At 59.4% G+C, this 13,165-nt stretch overlaps 1 protein-coding gene across 8 annotated transcripts in view; it reads right to left on the reverse strand.

The window, feature by feature from the left end:
• The window catches only part of GRM4 (glutamate metabotropic receptor 4), a 151,556-nt gene extending 150,047 nt beyond the window's left edge, over window positions 1-1,509 (reverse strand). For 5 of the 8 annotated variants that reach the window (XM_040473232.1, XM_040473233.1, XM_040473230.1 and 2 more), the window contains exon 1: window positions 968-1,079. The gene's annotated coding sequence lies outside the window, so the exon portion shown is untranslated. Of the gene's footprint in view, window positions 1-967 lie in introns of all 8 variants that reach the window. The other 3 variants (XM_040473236.1, XM_040473228.1, XM_040473229.1) reach the window with 3 other exon arrangements.
• Between the last annotated feature and the right edge of the window lie 11,656 nt (window positions 1,510-13,165).

The raw sequence follows: 13,165 nt of genomic DNA on the forward strand, positions 1-13,165 counted from the left end.
TCCTCTAAAAAGGACCTTAAGTCTGAAGGCAGGGGTGTCACTCGTGGCCTGGGGGCAGGGGGCGCTCGTACGTTCGGGCCTCAGGACTCCCTGCCGCCGCTACCGCCGCCCCATTTCAGCACAAACAGCCTCAGACCGCCCCTGTGCGGGGGCGCCACTCTCAGTCGGGGCCTCCACCTCCCAGCCCCGCCCCCGCGCGGGGAGGGGGCGCTTCCAGTTCCTGGGCGCCGGGGAAGCCCGACCCGGGAGGGGACCCCCCCAACACACACACACACACACACACACACACACACACACGGGGCCTGGCCACCCGCCCCCGCCGGGGGTTCACCGGGGTCTTGGAGAGGGTCGGTGGGGAGTATCCGAGGAGAACCTGACCCTGAGGTCCCGGGGCCGCGGGGAGACCCCAGACCCTGGAGCGCCGTCCCAACCCGCCGCGGCCGCGAGCGAGCGGGGACTCGGCCGGTGGCGAAGGTGGCGCCGGGGCGGCCAGGGGAGCGGGACGCGGTGCACGGGAAAGGAGCCGAGGCGCGCGAGGCTGGCGCTGCCCTCCCGCCGGGAGACGGCGGGGAAGAGGTGCAAATAACGCCCCGCGCCCCCGCCTGCCCTGCCCCTCCGCAGAGGAGGCGCGCTAATGCCGCCGCCCCCACCTGAGGGCTGGCACGACCCCCCCCCCATCCGGTAGAACCTGACAGAACACCCCTACACGGAGACACTTTCCCCCAGGCCCGCAAAAAAGCCGCTGCCCCGTTCCCTCCCTCGGGGGTCTTCGGGGAGACCCTCCAGCCTCGGTCCCGCGCCCTCTAGCCCTGAGGGCTCAGATCCCCCGGCCCTCCTCCGGGCAGCCCTGAGCGCGGGAGCTCGTCAGAGGCCACCTCCCCGAGCCCCGATGTCCCCGCCGCAGCCCGCGCCCCAGAGGCCGGAGGGCACGGTCCCCTCTGCCGGTTTCCCGCGGGCCACAACTCACCGCGCGCGGGCGAGGTCTGAGCCGCGGCGAGGGGTCGGTTGCGCTCCCGCCTGCCCCGGGGGCGCAGAGAGGCGGCGGCGGCGGCTTGCTGCTCGCGCTGCCCAGAGCCGGGGCCGCGGCGGACGGCGCTGACGCTGCGGACCGAGCCGGGCGCGGAGCCGCCCGAAGTCCCGGACGCGGCGGGGATGAGCTGGCGGCTGCCCGGCCGGAGCCGCCTCCAAGCGCGCGGCGTTCTGCTGCCGCTCCGGCGAGAGCGAGCGAGCGAGCGAGCGAGCTAGGGAGCGGCGGCCAGCCCTGCTCCGGCTCCGCGGAGCCCGGCGTCCGAGCCGAAGGGAGCGGGCGAGGCGGCTCTGGGGAGCGGGGTGCAGCCGGGGGCTCCGGGAGGGGAAAGGAGTGGAGCGGGAGCCGACTGGCGAGCGCAGCCGGCCGAGATGCGGGCGCCTGGCGGCGCCGCGGCAGCGGCAGCGGCAGCGGCAGCAGCAGCAGCAGCAGCAGCAGGAAAAAATGAGAGCGAGCGAGAGAGCGCGCTGGAGAGCGAGCGAGAGACAGGGGGAGCGAGGAAGACGCTGAGAGGGGAGGCTGCGGGAGGGGGCGGGAGCGCCCGGGAGCACGAGGGGGCGAGGGGACCGCAGCCGCTCAGCCCCCGCGCCCACTGCCGCTGCCGCACTCGAGAAGGCGCGAGCCCAGCCCGGCAAGTTTGCGCTGCAAGTGCGGGCCAAGCGCGCGGCGCTTCCGCCGGCCTTTTAAAGAGAGAGCACCTGGGAGCCCACCTCCGACCCCGCACCTTCGCCGCGGGAAGGCCGGAGCTCTCCAAGGGCCCCTCCACCCCGCCACACCCGCCCCGCGGTCTTTCCCCGCTCCCACCACGCCCCACCGGCGCCCTCTCCCGGAAGCCCCCTTCCTTGCCCCCTCCCCCCACCCTGCGGGTGTCAGCTCAGCCACCCCAGGACGTGGCGGGCGGGGCCCTCCTGACTCCAAAGGTCGAGGGGCAGGCGACACAGCCTCCGACACACACCCTGAGAAGTACAGCAAAGCACTGCGATGCGAAGGGGTTGCGCTCCTCCCCACCCCCGTGCGTCACTAGAACCCCCACCCCCAGGGCCTCTTCTCACACATCCGCATGCACGTGGCGTGTGCCCCCATGTGGCATGTTCATTTGCACGCCCCACCGCTCCTGGTTCGAGCATACCACGCGGGGGGAAACTGAGGCTCAGTGAGGCAATTGCACTTGCCCCCAATCTCACAGCCTGTCAGGGAGGCCCCTTTCCGCTGAGGCCCCAGAACCCCGCCAGGCTAGGGGAACCCCCAGCCCATGGCCCACAGCCTGCTCCTCTCTCTCCAGCACTGGTTTGCAAAGTGTAACAGGTGGCCAGGCGGGCAGGCTAACACAAGCCCAGGAGGGAATCCCTTAACCCGGGGGAGAGGCTGGAGCCCCAGCTCTCCTCCTTCCGGGTGGGGGGGGGGAGGGCTTGAAAAAACTCGTGGGGGAGGTCTGGCCTTAGAGGCAGACTGAGGAAGAAGAGAGGGAGGGAGCCATTCAGCCCTCTTAGGATTACAAGAGCATCTCGTCCCAGACTGCAGAAGCGGCTTCAATTAGAGCTGTGACGTGTGACTGTCCTTGTCCCGGGGAGGGTGTGCTGCACAGTGTCAGGGAGCTGGGGGGAGAGTGGCTCGCAGTGGCCTTCCTCCCCATCAGTACCTCAGTCCTCCTGGCTGATGTGCAGAGTGCCACCCGGTGCTCAAAAGTGCCTAGGTCAGGGGGGACCCACCACCCCTCTTACCACCCCACCCCTAATTTCCGCAGACAGCACCCTTATGGGTCAAAGGAATGTCTGGGGATAGCAGGAATGACCCTCCCCCCTACTGGTCTGCCCCTTCTCCCTCCAAGCCCCTTATCCAACACCCCTGCCCCTTCCCAGAGACCCACTCGGGCACCCCCTCCTCCAGTATCCCAGACTATGCCAGGCCAGGACCACAACTGGTTCACCATGGCTCATCCGGTGCCTGGCACGATGCCTGTGAGCTCAGTGAATGTTTGGTGAATGAATAAATGTTGGCAAAGCCTGAACTCCCTTTGCTGACATATGTAATGGCCCCAAATACATGTCTCATTTACCCAGTCAGACTGAAGCCTCTGATGGAAGGGCCTGGATCATGCATTCATTCATGCCTTTTTTTTCTTTCTTTCTTTTTTTTTTTTTTTTTTTTTTTTTTTTTAACACAACCAGCACTGGCCAAGATCCTGTTCCATTCCCAGCCCTGGGAATACACAAATGACTGCACACCATCCTGCCCTTGAGGAGTGCAGCCCGTGGCCACCCACACCTCAGCACGGCGCATTTTACAGAGACTTAAGCTAAGGCCACAAGAGTGTGCGTTCCTCTGGGCGTGCAGGACAGTCAAGTCACTCCTGGGGAGGCCTCGTCCCTGGGAACAGCCTGCCTGGGTCCTCCTGGCCAGGGTGCCTCAGCTTCCTACCCATAGAACAAGGACCGTGATGCTGACCTCAGAGCAGGGCTGGTGTGCAAGAATAGGAAATGCTGGGAGGCTCAAATCCAGCCTCCCTCAGGCTTGACAAGTGACACGTCCTGTCTTGAGGCTATGTCTGCCTAAAAGGGGGTCCTCTGTCTAACTCACGGAAAGTTAGCTACGGGCCAGGCCGTCATCAAAAGGGAATAAAAGAATGTACGCACAGCACCCAGTCCTGTGTTTACATGCCAGTAAGTGGGAGCCACTACGGTTTTTAACACAGGATATTGTCCTCAATATCCTTTTATTTAATTAGTCAATTAATTAATTAAACTGAAAATAAATGGGCCACGGTTTATTGAGAACCCAAACCAACCCAGCCATTCTCCCCACTCCCTGCCCCTCAGTGTTGCCTTCACTCTGGCCATAATTATCCTGCCCCCCCGCCCCCCACCAGCTGTGTCGCAGAAGGCTGGGCAGGCTATATTTTTCAGGGGTTAAAAAAAGAAACGCTGTTGGCTGGCAGATGGCTGGGTTTGTGGACTCGTCCAGTGTGAAGGTACTCAGCCTGAAGGCCTAGTTCTTCCGGGCAGCCGTCCTGGGCCACTCCGGGCCTCCCCGCCTCTGAGTGGTCAGCCGCCCACGCTCACCTGTGAGCCCTAGCTTGAGCCAGCTTCTCCTGCCGACTCCTCCCTCCTGCTGACTTTGGCTGACTTGACTTGTCATGGAGACTGACACAGAAACACAGACACATACATAGAGATACATTCAGATACACACACACACACACACACACACACGTATACAGACGCACTCACACGGGCACCCTCAGACACAGCTAAACACGCGGACATACAGATACACACACGCCCCTCCAGGAACTTCAATTGGTGTCCCCTGCCCCCGGGGTTGCTGGGGGCATCCTGGGGAAACAAGGGAGCTACAGAGCCACCTCTGTAGGTGAGTGATCAGCAGAGGGGTCAGGTCACGAGAGCCCTGGCCCAGGCCGGGTGGTGCAAGGGCCTGACTTCCCAAATGCCCTGTTCAGCAAGCTGTACCCTGACTGGGAGGCGCCCAGGTGTGGGAAGGGGGGCGCAGGGCTGGAAGCAAGAGGCTAGGTCCTTGGTGCTCATACGGTGTGGCCTGGGGCAGTCAGGCCCAGCCTCTCTGAGCATTGGTTTCCCCATCAGTGAGAAGAGGCGCTGGGCTCAGGTTTCTCTAAGGATGCGGGATTCAGGGTTGGGTCTCTTTCTGAAACCCTTAAAGAGGATGACCTGATTGACACTCGTGGGGTAAACACGGTGGTCATTCTAATCCACCAGTCCCACCAATCCCATGTGCACACGCTTACCCGGAGATGAGGAGACACCATTTTCGCACTGGGGGGACAGGGGCTTGGGGGAGGGGAAAGAGGTGGTCAGTCCTAGAGAAAATGATAATACAAATGTTTTGTTTTTTTGTTTTTTTTTTCAACGTTTATTTATTTATTTGGGACAGAGAGAGACAGAGCATGAACGGGGGAGGGGCAGAGAGAGAGGGAGACACAGAATCAGAAACAGGCTCCAGGCTCCGAGCCACCAGCCCAGAGCCTGACGCGGGGCTCAAACCCACGGACCGCGAGATCGTGACCTGGCTGAAGTCGGACGCTTAACCGACTGCGCCACCCAGGCGCCCCGATAATACAAATGTTAACGCAAATAAAAATACACTTTTTTTTTTAAGTTTATTCATTTATTTTGAAAGAGAGAGAGCGAGCAGGGGAGGGGCAGACAGAGGAGACAGAATCCCAAACAGGCTCTACGCTGTCAGCACAGAGCCCAACGCAGGGCTCAGACCCACCAGCCATGAGATCATGACCTGAGCCAAAACCAGGAGTCGGACGCTTAACCAACTGAGCCACCCAGGCCCTGTGCTTCATAGCTTTTTGACCTGGAAGTTCTTCCTGAAGTCTGACCTCACTCCCTCGTGCTGCAGCAAATCCTTCCTTCCAGCTCTTATTCTGATCTCCCTGGTAAGGGAAACAACTTCCCCGCCCCTTCCCACCCCCCGCGTTTGGCAACTCAAACCCGCCGAGCTACTCCTACGAGGATGTCTCCATTTCCAAAGAATCCTAATAGGAGAGGGCAGCTGCCTTTGAAAATCCTGAAGTTTAGAATTTGTTGAAATACATCAAAGTGAACTTGAAGGCGCAGGGGCCAGGGGAGAGCCCGGCAGGCTTGGAATACCTAATAAAGGGTCCCCATGTTGCGGTGACCCAGCCACTGTCTCAACCTCAGCGTCTGATGGGTCTCAATTTGGGTTTCCCCTAAACCAGGCCATTAGACGGAAACGCCTGTGATGGGGGAGTTGGTTTAAACAATAATGGCGAGACATTTCCAGGATGAAAAGCTGACTGCAAGAGAAGGCAATGGCTCCGTGCTCTCTGGAGACTCATAAGTCACTTTGCAGGCATGGAGGAGTTGTGGAGAGCTGGGGTCAGAGGACGGGACCTGGGGTTAAGAATCCTGGGGTCAGTCATTCCTACTCTGCGTCCCATGGTCACACCAGCCCTTCTCCTTTGCCCCACGGAGATACTGAGTGTCAAGGGCCTGGGCACTCTGAAGTACCCCCAGCCTGGGCTCTGGGACAGGCTCCTGACACTCCTGAGGGTTAGCAGAAGAGGGACCCGGAGAATCTGCTCTTCCCTTAGGCCAGTGTGGGTCCAACCTCCAGGACCCCTCCTATGAGCTCTGGGATTTTTCTGAGGAGTCGTGGGCCGGCTGATGCTGTCGTCCCCTTTCCACAATTCCAAAGTCCAGAATGCTCTGAACACCACAAGCTTGTCCATAAGTTTTCAACAAACTCATCTGGCTGCAAAACCTGATGTGAGGGCAAGTCATTGCCACTGTCTGGCTCCCTTGGTGGGAGACACTCTGTTTCCCTGCAGGAATAGGAGCCAGCATATTTGTTTTGGGGATACTGCCACGAGGCCTCCTGGAGGATTGTACAATATGTAATGTGTGCGCCCTATTATCTTTCTAAACTCCAAAAAGATCTAGCCCCAGGGGTCTCTGATAAGGGTCTATGCTCCTAGAATCATTCCATTTGGACCAAGGACTTCCCAGGTTACACAGCACCGTCATACCCACACCCTCCCACCGGCCCCTGTAAAGGGAAAGAGGGGACTAGACAGAGCAGAGGGCAAAAAAGAGCAGATTCGGAACACGGCTCTGCTAAGCCCAAGCGCACAGGACCGGAGGCAGAAGCCAAATGAGGTATGTGAGGATTTAGAGGACGTTCAGCACCAACTTGCTAGAGAGGCCTTAACCCATGCTGCAGGAGCACCCCACAAAAATGGGGGTGTGGGACAGAAGGTTAAAGGCTGGGCTGGGAGTCTCTGTCTCTTCCAGCCTGCACGGCGATCAAGGCAGCTGGGAAGGAGGGAAAGTTCAGCAAGTGGACGGCAGGGGAAGAGCTGTGGTTGTGGGGCGGGTGAAGGGACACAAATGGTCCAAGGTCAATTTTAGCTACTTCCGGCCGCTCTGGAGCTCCCTGGCCTGAAAGATGATGCTTCCCCTTTCCTTCCTCAGCCTCGTTTTCCCCACCCATAGGGCTGAAGAAAGAGGGGACAGGAGAAAGGAAAAGCCAGGGAGGCATCAGCGGCGCTGCCTCAAGCTCAAGGGGGACAGGGAAGGGAGGTCAGGGAGGAGGGTCACTTACACCCTGACGGAGGGGCTGGAATTACAAGCACTGAGAGCCACGCGGGGGAGTGGGGCGCACAGCCAGACGGGGCTTTTGACACCCTCCCCCTCGCCCCCGCAGCTGAGACTGTGCCCCTGAGCATGCAGTAGGTGCCCAATAAATGTCCACTTGTTAAACAAATGAATGGCTGACCCCCCAGAGAGAAGGAGCCTTCCTCTTTCTCCTCCTTGATTTCCACTTTCACCTCCTCCTTCCCTCTCCCGCTCCTGGCCCTGTCTGTTTTTTTCTTAAGACTCAGGATTTTCCAGCCTCTTTGCCACACTGCAATTTAAAACTACTTATCATCCCTCTCCCTCCACACGTCCGGGGGCTGTCAGCTGGGAGCCAAATGTCATTAGGATGGATGTCACAAGCCGGGATGTCAAAATACAATTAACATTTAAAAGCCCCTCCCGCCCGCCCGCCCGTGCCTCATGGCCAGCCTGCTCCTTTGGCTGAGTGGCAGGGCTCTGGGCGCCAGGGGGAGCAGCCAGGTGACAGGCGCAGGAGGGGACGCGGTCCAGCTGGCCCTGGTGGCAGGGAATGTCTTCGCTCTGCTGTGCCTTCTCCACACTTGTCCCCAATCTCAATCACACACTCCGGGGACCGCCCAGCTGCAGACAGTCCCAGCACCACTGCACTGATGGTGTGGCACGCCAGTCCCCTGCTTTGAGCCTCAGTGTCCTGCCTCAACTGTCAAGTGTGGATCGTGATGCTGCAGGGACTCAGGCCACCTTGAGGGTGAAAGGAAAGAACGGGAGGAGAAAGGCTTTTCAAGTGTAAAGGACGCTGTGATCTGGAGCCTTAGATTGTCTTCCAAATGGGCCCCAGGCCGTTGGGAGGAGGCAAAGGCCACAGGGCCTGGCTGACGATCCACCGATCCACCGCAGGGCTGGAAATTGCCAGCAAGCCCCTTTGTCCGTCCCCCCCCCCCAACGTATTCCAGCCTCGGTCCCCCTTAGGAAGCTCCTGGACAGTGCGGGAAGGAAGCCCCAGCATTTGCTCCCTCCAAAGGGGAACCCAGACAGCTGACGGGACAGAAAGCTGGAAATGACCTCCAGGACCTCCCGCTGTCGGAGCCTCAGGAGCACCGATCCACTCACGATCCCGCTCACGATCCCGCTCGCGCTATCTCCAAGGTTCACGTCCTCACTGCTGAGGTATCTCCAGCACAGCCCGGGAAAGCCAGGGAGGTGGAGCTGACCTGGAAAGCATCCAACATCCCACAAGGGGCAGGGGGCAGTCGTGGTCAGCTCATGGGGCTGGGGTCACAGCTGCACCGCCCCTCCCCACCCCACAGCTTCAGTTTCCCTGCAACCTGAGCCACACTCGGGATCCAGTTCCCCTCTAAAGTCAGCGGCAACCGTGCAGATACCCTCTGCCCTCCTCCGCCCCAGTTCTCTCTTGCCTCTTGTCCCCGCCTCACCAAGACCAGCCCATCTCTCTCTCTCTCTCTCTCTCTCACACACACACACACACACACACACACACACACACACCAAAGAGGACAAAGCAGAGCTGGGAAAGAAAAGCCCACACCCACCTGCTCCTCCCCTCGTGGGCTGCATTTCAATGGCATTTGATTGGATCGGATTCGTTTTTAATTCCCTCCTGGGACATCAGAAGGAGGGTAGAAAGAATCTTTAATTCATCAAACTGAAATATTAATAGAACTCCAACCAGCTGGAGTGGGGTATGAGGCCCCCACAACTGAAGACCCCGGGGGGACCAGCAGGAGGGAGGTGGGCGAGTGGCTAGGTGGGGAGTGGGGGCCTCTCAGCAGGGCTGGGCATGGGAATGAGTGGAGGACCCAGGGCCCCCCAGCCGGCCCAGCTCATGCACCCAGTCCCACCCCAACATCCCCACACCTGGGCCTCTCCTAGCCCCTACCACCCCCCCACTTCGGGCTACAGATGAGCCACTGAGACCCAGAAAGGGGGAGCCACCAGGCCAATGCTGCATACCAGTTTCACTGCAGAGCTCGTCTGACCTCAGTCCCTGGCCCAACTCTGCATAGCCCCAGCTCTGGAGCCCCTACCCTCTGGACCCATGGCTTCTCTGGCCCCAACCCCCGAGGGTCACGGGAGGAGCGGGCACCCTGAGGCTTGGCCCCACCAAGTGTTCCCCACCTGCTGGTAGAGCCTAACTAGCCCCTCCGGGGACGAAGGCTTTTCCCACACACCGCAGAGGTGGTGGCTGATGGCGGACCCTCTCCCAAGAGCAGAGTGTGAGTGGGGAGGAGAAACAGCAGGAGGAAAGTCAGGGTCACAGAGTAGAAGCCAGGGCCGGGAAAGACCCCATATGTTTCTGGCAGGCCGGCATCAGGGGGTCCAGGACTGTGAGCTGACACGGGCCGCCCCTGGCCCAGTGCTGCCAGTTAATGCATTCCGTGGTTAAAGACCAGGTTCCTTCTCCACCTGAGTCTAATACACCTGCATTCGGCCCCAGCCATGACACTGTGTCACTGTGGGGCCACAGCAGGGCACTCGATGTCTCCAGCCTCAGTTTCCTCACTGATAAGGAGGGGCTGGTATAGCTCCCTTCACTGGAGGGAGAGATGCTAGATGCAGGTCCCCGAGGAGTCCTCTGGCTGCCCCTCCCTCCCCTGCACCCTTCAGCCCATGTAAGGCCCTGGGCCCTCCTCCTCCCTCTCACCTATGTGGCTGAATCACCTCCTCTTCTCCATCCAGAAACCCTCTCCCTGACCTTCAAGGCCCAGCTTAACCACCACCCCTGGTGGAGAATTCCCCAGCTTCCAGTTCAGTGGTCTGCTCCCCCCCAGGGGGAGGGAGAATCTCTTACCCCTCTACTTCCTGTGTGCAGTGGGTTTACCGCCTGTGGGGAACCCGTGGTGCCTGAGTAGTCGGGTGGGTGGACACACAGATGAATGGTTAGATGGACAGATGGTCTTGACCTCCCTCCATCCCAAAGCTCCGAATTCAGGAAGCAGGTGGGAAACGTGGGACAAAACGAAGAAGCAGGGGAGCAGCTGGGAGGGTGGCCCCGTTTCTCTCCCTCCCCGGCCTGTGCACGCTCGCCACCCCCGCCTCCTCAGGAAGGGCCCATTCGGCCCCACGTGACCCCCAAATTTCAGGGAGATCCCATCTGAGGGCCCTCCAGGCCGGGAAGGGGCGCGCAGAGCCTCCCCTTCAGGAGAGCGGCCGCCGTGGCCCTCCCTCCCCACCAGCCGCACGCTAAGCCCCAGCGCGGACCGCCAGCGCCGCCCAGTGGCCGAGAGCCCTCACTGCAGCGCTGGTCCGGCCCGGGTAGGGTCTGCACGGATCTGAGCTGGACTCGGGCCGGATCTACGCGGCGGGTAGGGCTCGGCGCCTCCTCCCTACGACGACGCCCGGTGAGACACCCGGATTGAGAGGCCTGTTTTTCACCTGAGCAGATTCCGGGAGGAGGCAGCGGGGGCGGCGAGGGGTCTATTTCAGGGCTGCTTCCCAGCTGGGCCGCCGCCCCCTCGGATTCATGTGCAGCCCAGCTCACCTGCTCTGACGGCGGGGAGGGAGGGGTGCCTCTTCTGATGCCCCGCAAAGTCCAGAGGGACGCCGGCTGACCCGGGGCAGGAGGCGGCAGGTGAGGGATGTCCTGGATTCCTAGGTGGCAGAAGGCAGCGCAAGTGGAACGGGGAAGTACAATGAAGAGGCCTGTAAAGGAAGTGAGAGGGGCGCCAGCCACAGGAAGTTGCACACCTCGCCTCTCTCCCTGCAAATTGCAGCCCTTTTATTTGAGAGAGACGGCGCAAGTGAGCGAGGGGCACAGAGAGAGAGAGAGAGAGAGAGAGAAGTAGGGATCACCCTGGGGGTCTCGTGTTTTACCCAAAGCGGGGCTCGTGCTCACGGGATGCGGGGCTCGAACCCTCAACATTTACTGCCCTCCCACTATGTGCCAGGCCCGCGGTTGGCCGACCCTACTGTGGCACATTAGAGTCATCTGGGGACTTTTAAAACTGATGTCTGGGCGCATCCCAAACCTATTAAATCAGACCCTGTGGGAGGGCCGGGCCTCGGTCATCCAGGGTGATGCAAAGTCTGAGTATGTCCAAGACGTCAGCATCCGGCATCACCGGCACGGCGATGACCAGCAAGTTCTGTCATGGGGTAGCCCCTGTCATCCTCACCACGGTCCTGAGAGGCACATCGGGGTGGGGAGGGGGGGTCCCCATCCTGAAGAGCTTAACAGAGAGCTGGGATCAAGCCCCCTGTGCTACACCCCTGCAAACTACCACAACACACGACTGAAAGAGGCTGTCACTAACATGCGTTGTTGTTGTTGTTGTTGTTGTTGTTGTTGTTTTTAAGTTTATTTACTTGTTTTGAGAGAGAGAAAGCATGAGCAGGGGAGGGGCAGAGAGAGGAAGAGAGAGAGAATCCCGAGCAGGCTCCATGCTGTCAGCGCAGAGCCCATCTCAGGATCAAACTTATGAACTGGGACATCATGACCTGAGCCAAAACCAGGAGTCGTGCTTAGCTGACTGAGCCACCCGGGCGCCCTTTAACACACACTGTTATTTGTATAATATTTTTACTAATAGTCCGGCCATGTCCTCCAGGGGCGCGAGGACTGCATTCCAAGGGGAGGGAGTGGAGAGCAGAGGCGGGCAGGCACTCCAGGAAAAGAGCTGTTTCCAAATCTGGAAGTGCAAATGGCAAGGGGCATGTGGGTGGAGGAGGGGGGGGGGTGTCACACACTGGGGCCCACCCGAATTCAAGGGCTCTCAGTCACAACTCTGCTCCTTAGATAAAGGGAGTGGTTCCACGGGTGCTGGATGGATCCCCAAAATAGATCCCAAATCTACTCAACAGCGTGGGTGAAACCCACAGTCATAATATTGAGCAAAAAGAAGCCAGACCCAAGTATACATACTGTGTGATTCTGGTGATTCCATTCATACAAAGTATAAACACAGAACAAATAACCTACCGTGAGAGAAGTCAGAGTATCGGCGTGACCTTTGAGGGGGGTGGTGACCAAAAGGGACATGAGGGGGCTTCTGAGGACTTGGATGTTCTGTCCTTCATCTGGATGTTGATGGCATCGGTGTGTTCACTTCGTGAAAGTGTGTTTTACTTCAGTAAAAGTGTCAATAAATACCCAGGATTATGAAGCCACCCAGTTCCCAGAAATACCCCATCTTGGGGCCCTCGAGATGGTTAAAATCAGGGCTCCGCAGCTCCTCCAGCTCCCATCTGCCTCTCCCTGCAACCCAGCTCCACCCAGGTGGCCGGAAACATGATGTTACAGCTAGGATTCTTTGGGTGCAAGCAATACATTAACTCTGGCCAACAGTGAACAAAAATAAATACCAGGAACTGGCTTGGCAGCTCCTGTGGAACTTGCCAGTGGCCACTGCCAGTTCACTAAGAAGACCTGAGCCGGGTTCCGGGTTCCCTTAGGATAATGACAGCAGCCAAAATCCAGACCTCTGCACACGTGCTTCTGCCGTGCCAAAGAACAAGGAGGGCGATAAAGGCCCCCGGGCCCCCCCGGCCTGCAGCATAACCAGGAAACAGAGCTCTGCGAACTTCAGTCTATAGCTGAGAAGAGAAAGCAAGCTCTGAACGCGACAGAACAAGGTCTGGACCTCACAGAGTAGAGAAGGTCAGGGGAAGACTCCGTGCAAAAGAAGAGAGGGCAGCAAGAACCTGCTTGGGGACACAAATAAAATGATCCTGAGAGAGAGAGAGAGAGAGAGAGAGAGAGAGAGAGCTGTGCCCTGGTGGGAAATACCTCGAATAGGTCTGATGCCCAGCGGATCAGAGCACTGGCTTCTGCTGGATTTGAAAGGAAGGTGTTGCTGAATGCGCGGGGCCAGAGTAGCCGTCTGGAAAAGGCACCAGTTCTGGGTGACAGGGGCGACCGGGGAGGGGCAGGTGGCCCTGGGAGCCTTGCTGGGGAATGGAGCGAAGGGAGTAAGCTTATGGAAACAAGAAGAATTACCAAATCCACAAACACATCGATCCTCCCCGCCAAAAAAAGATACTTCAGAGTGAACAGAAAAAC

Source organism: Herpailurus yagouaroundi, unplaced genomic scaffold (genome assembly GCF_014898765.1).
Source record: "Herpailurus yagouaroundi ecotype Mexico unplaced genomic scaffold, PumYag 139, whole genome shotgun sequence".
NCBI lineage: Eukaryota > Metazoa > Chordata > Mammalia > Carnivora > Felidae > Herpailurus > Herpailurus yagouaroundi.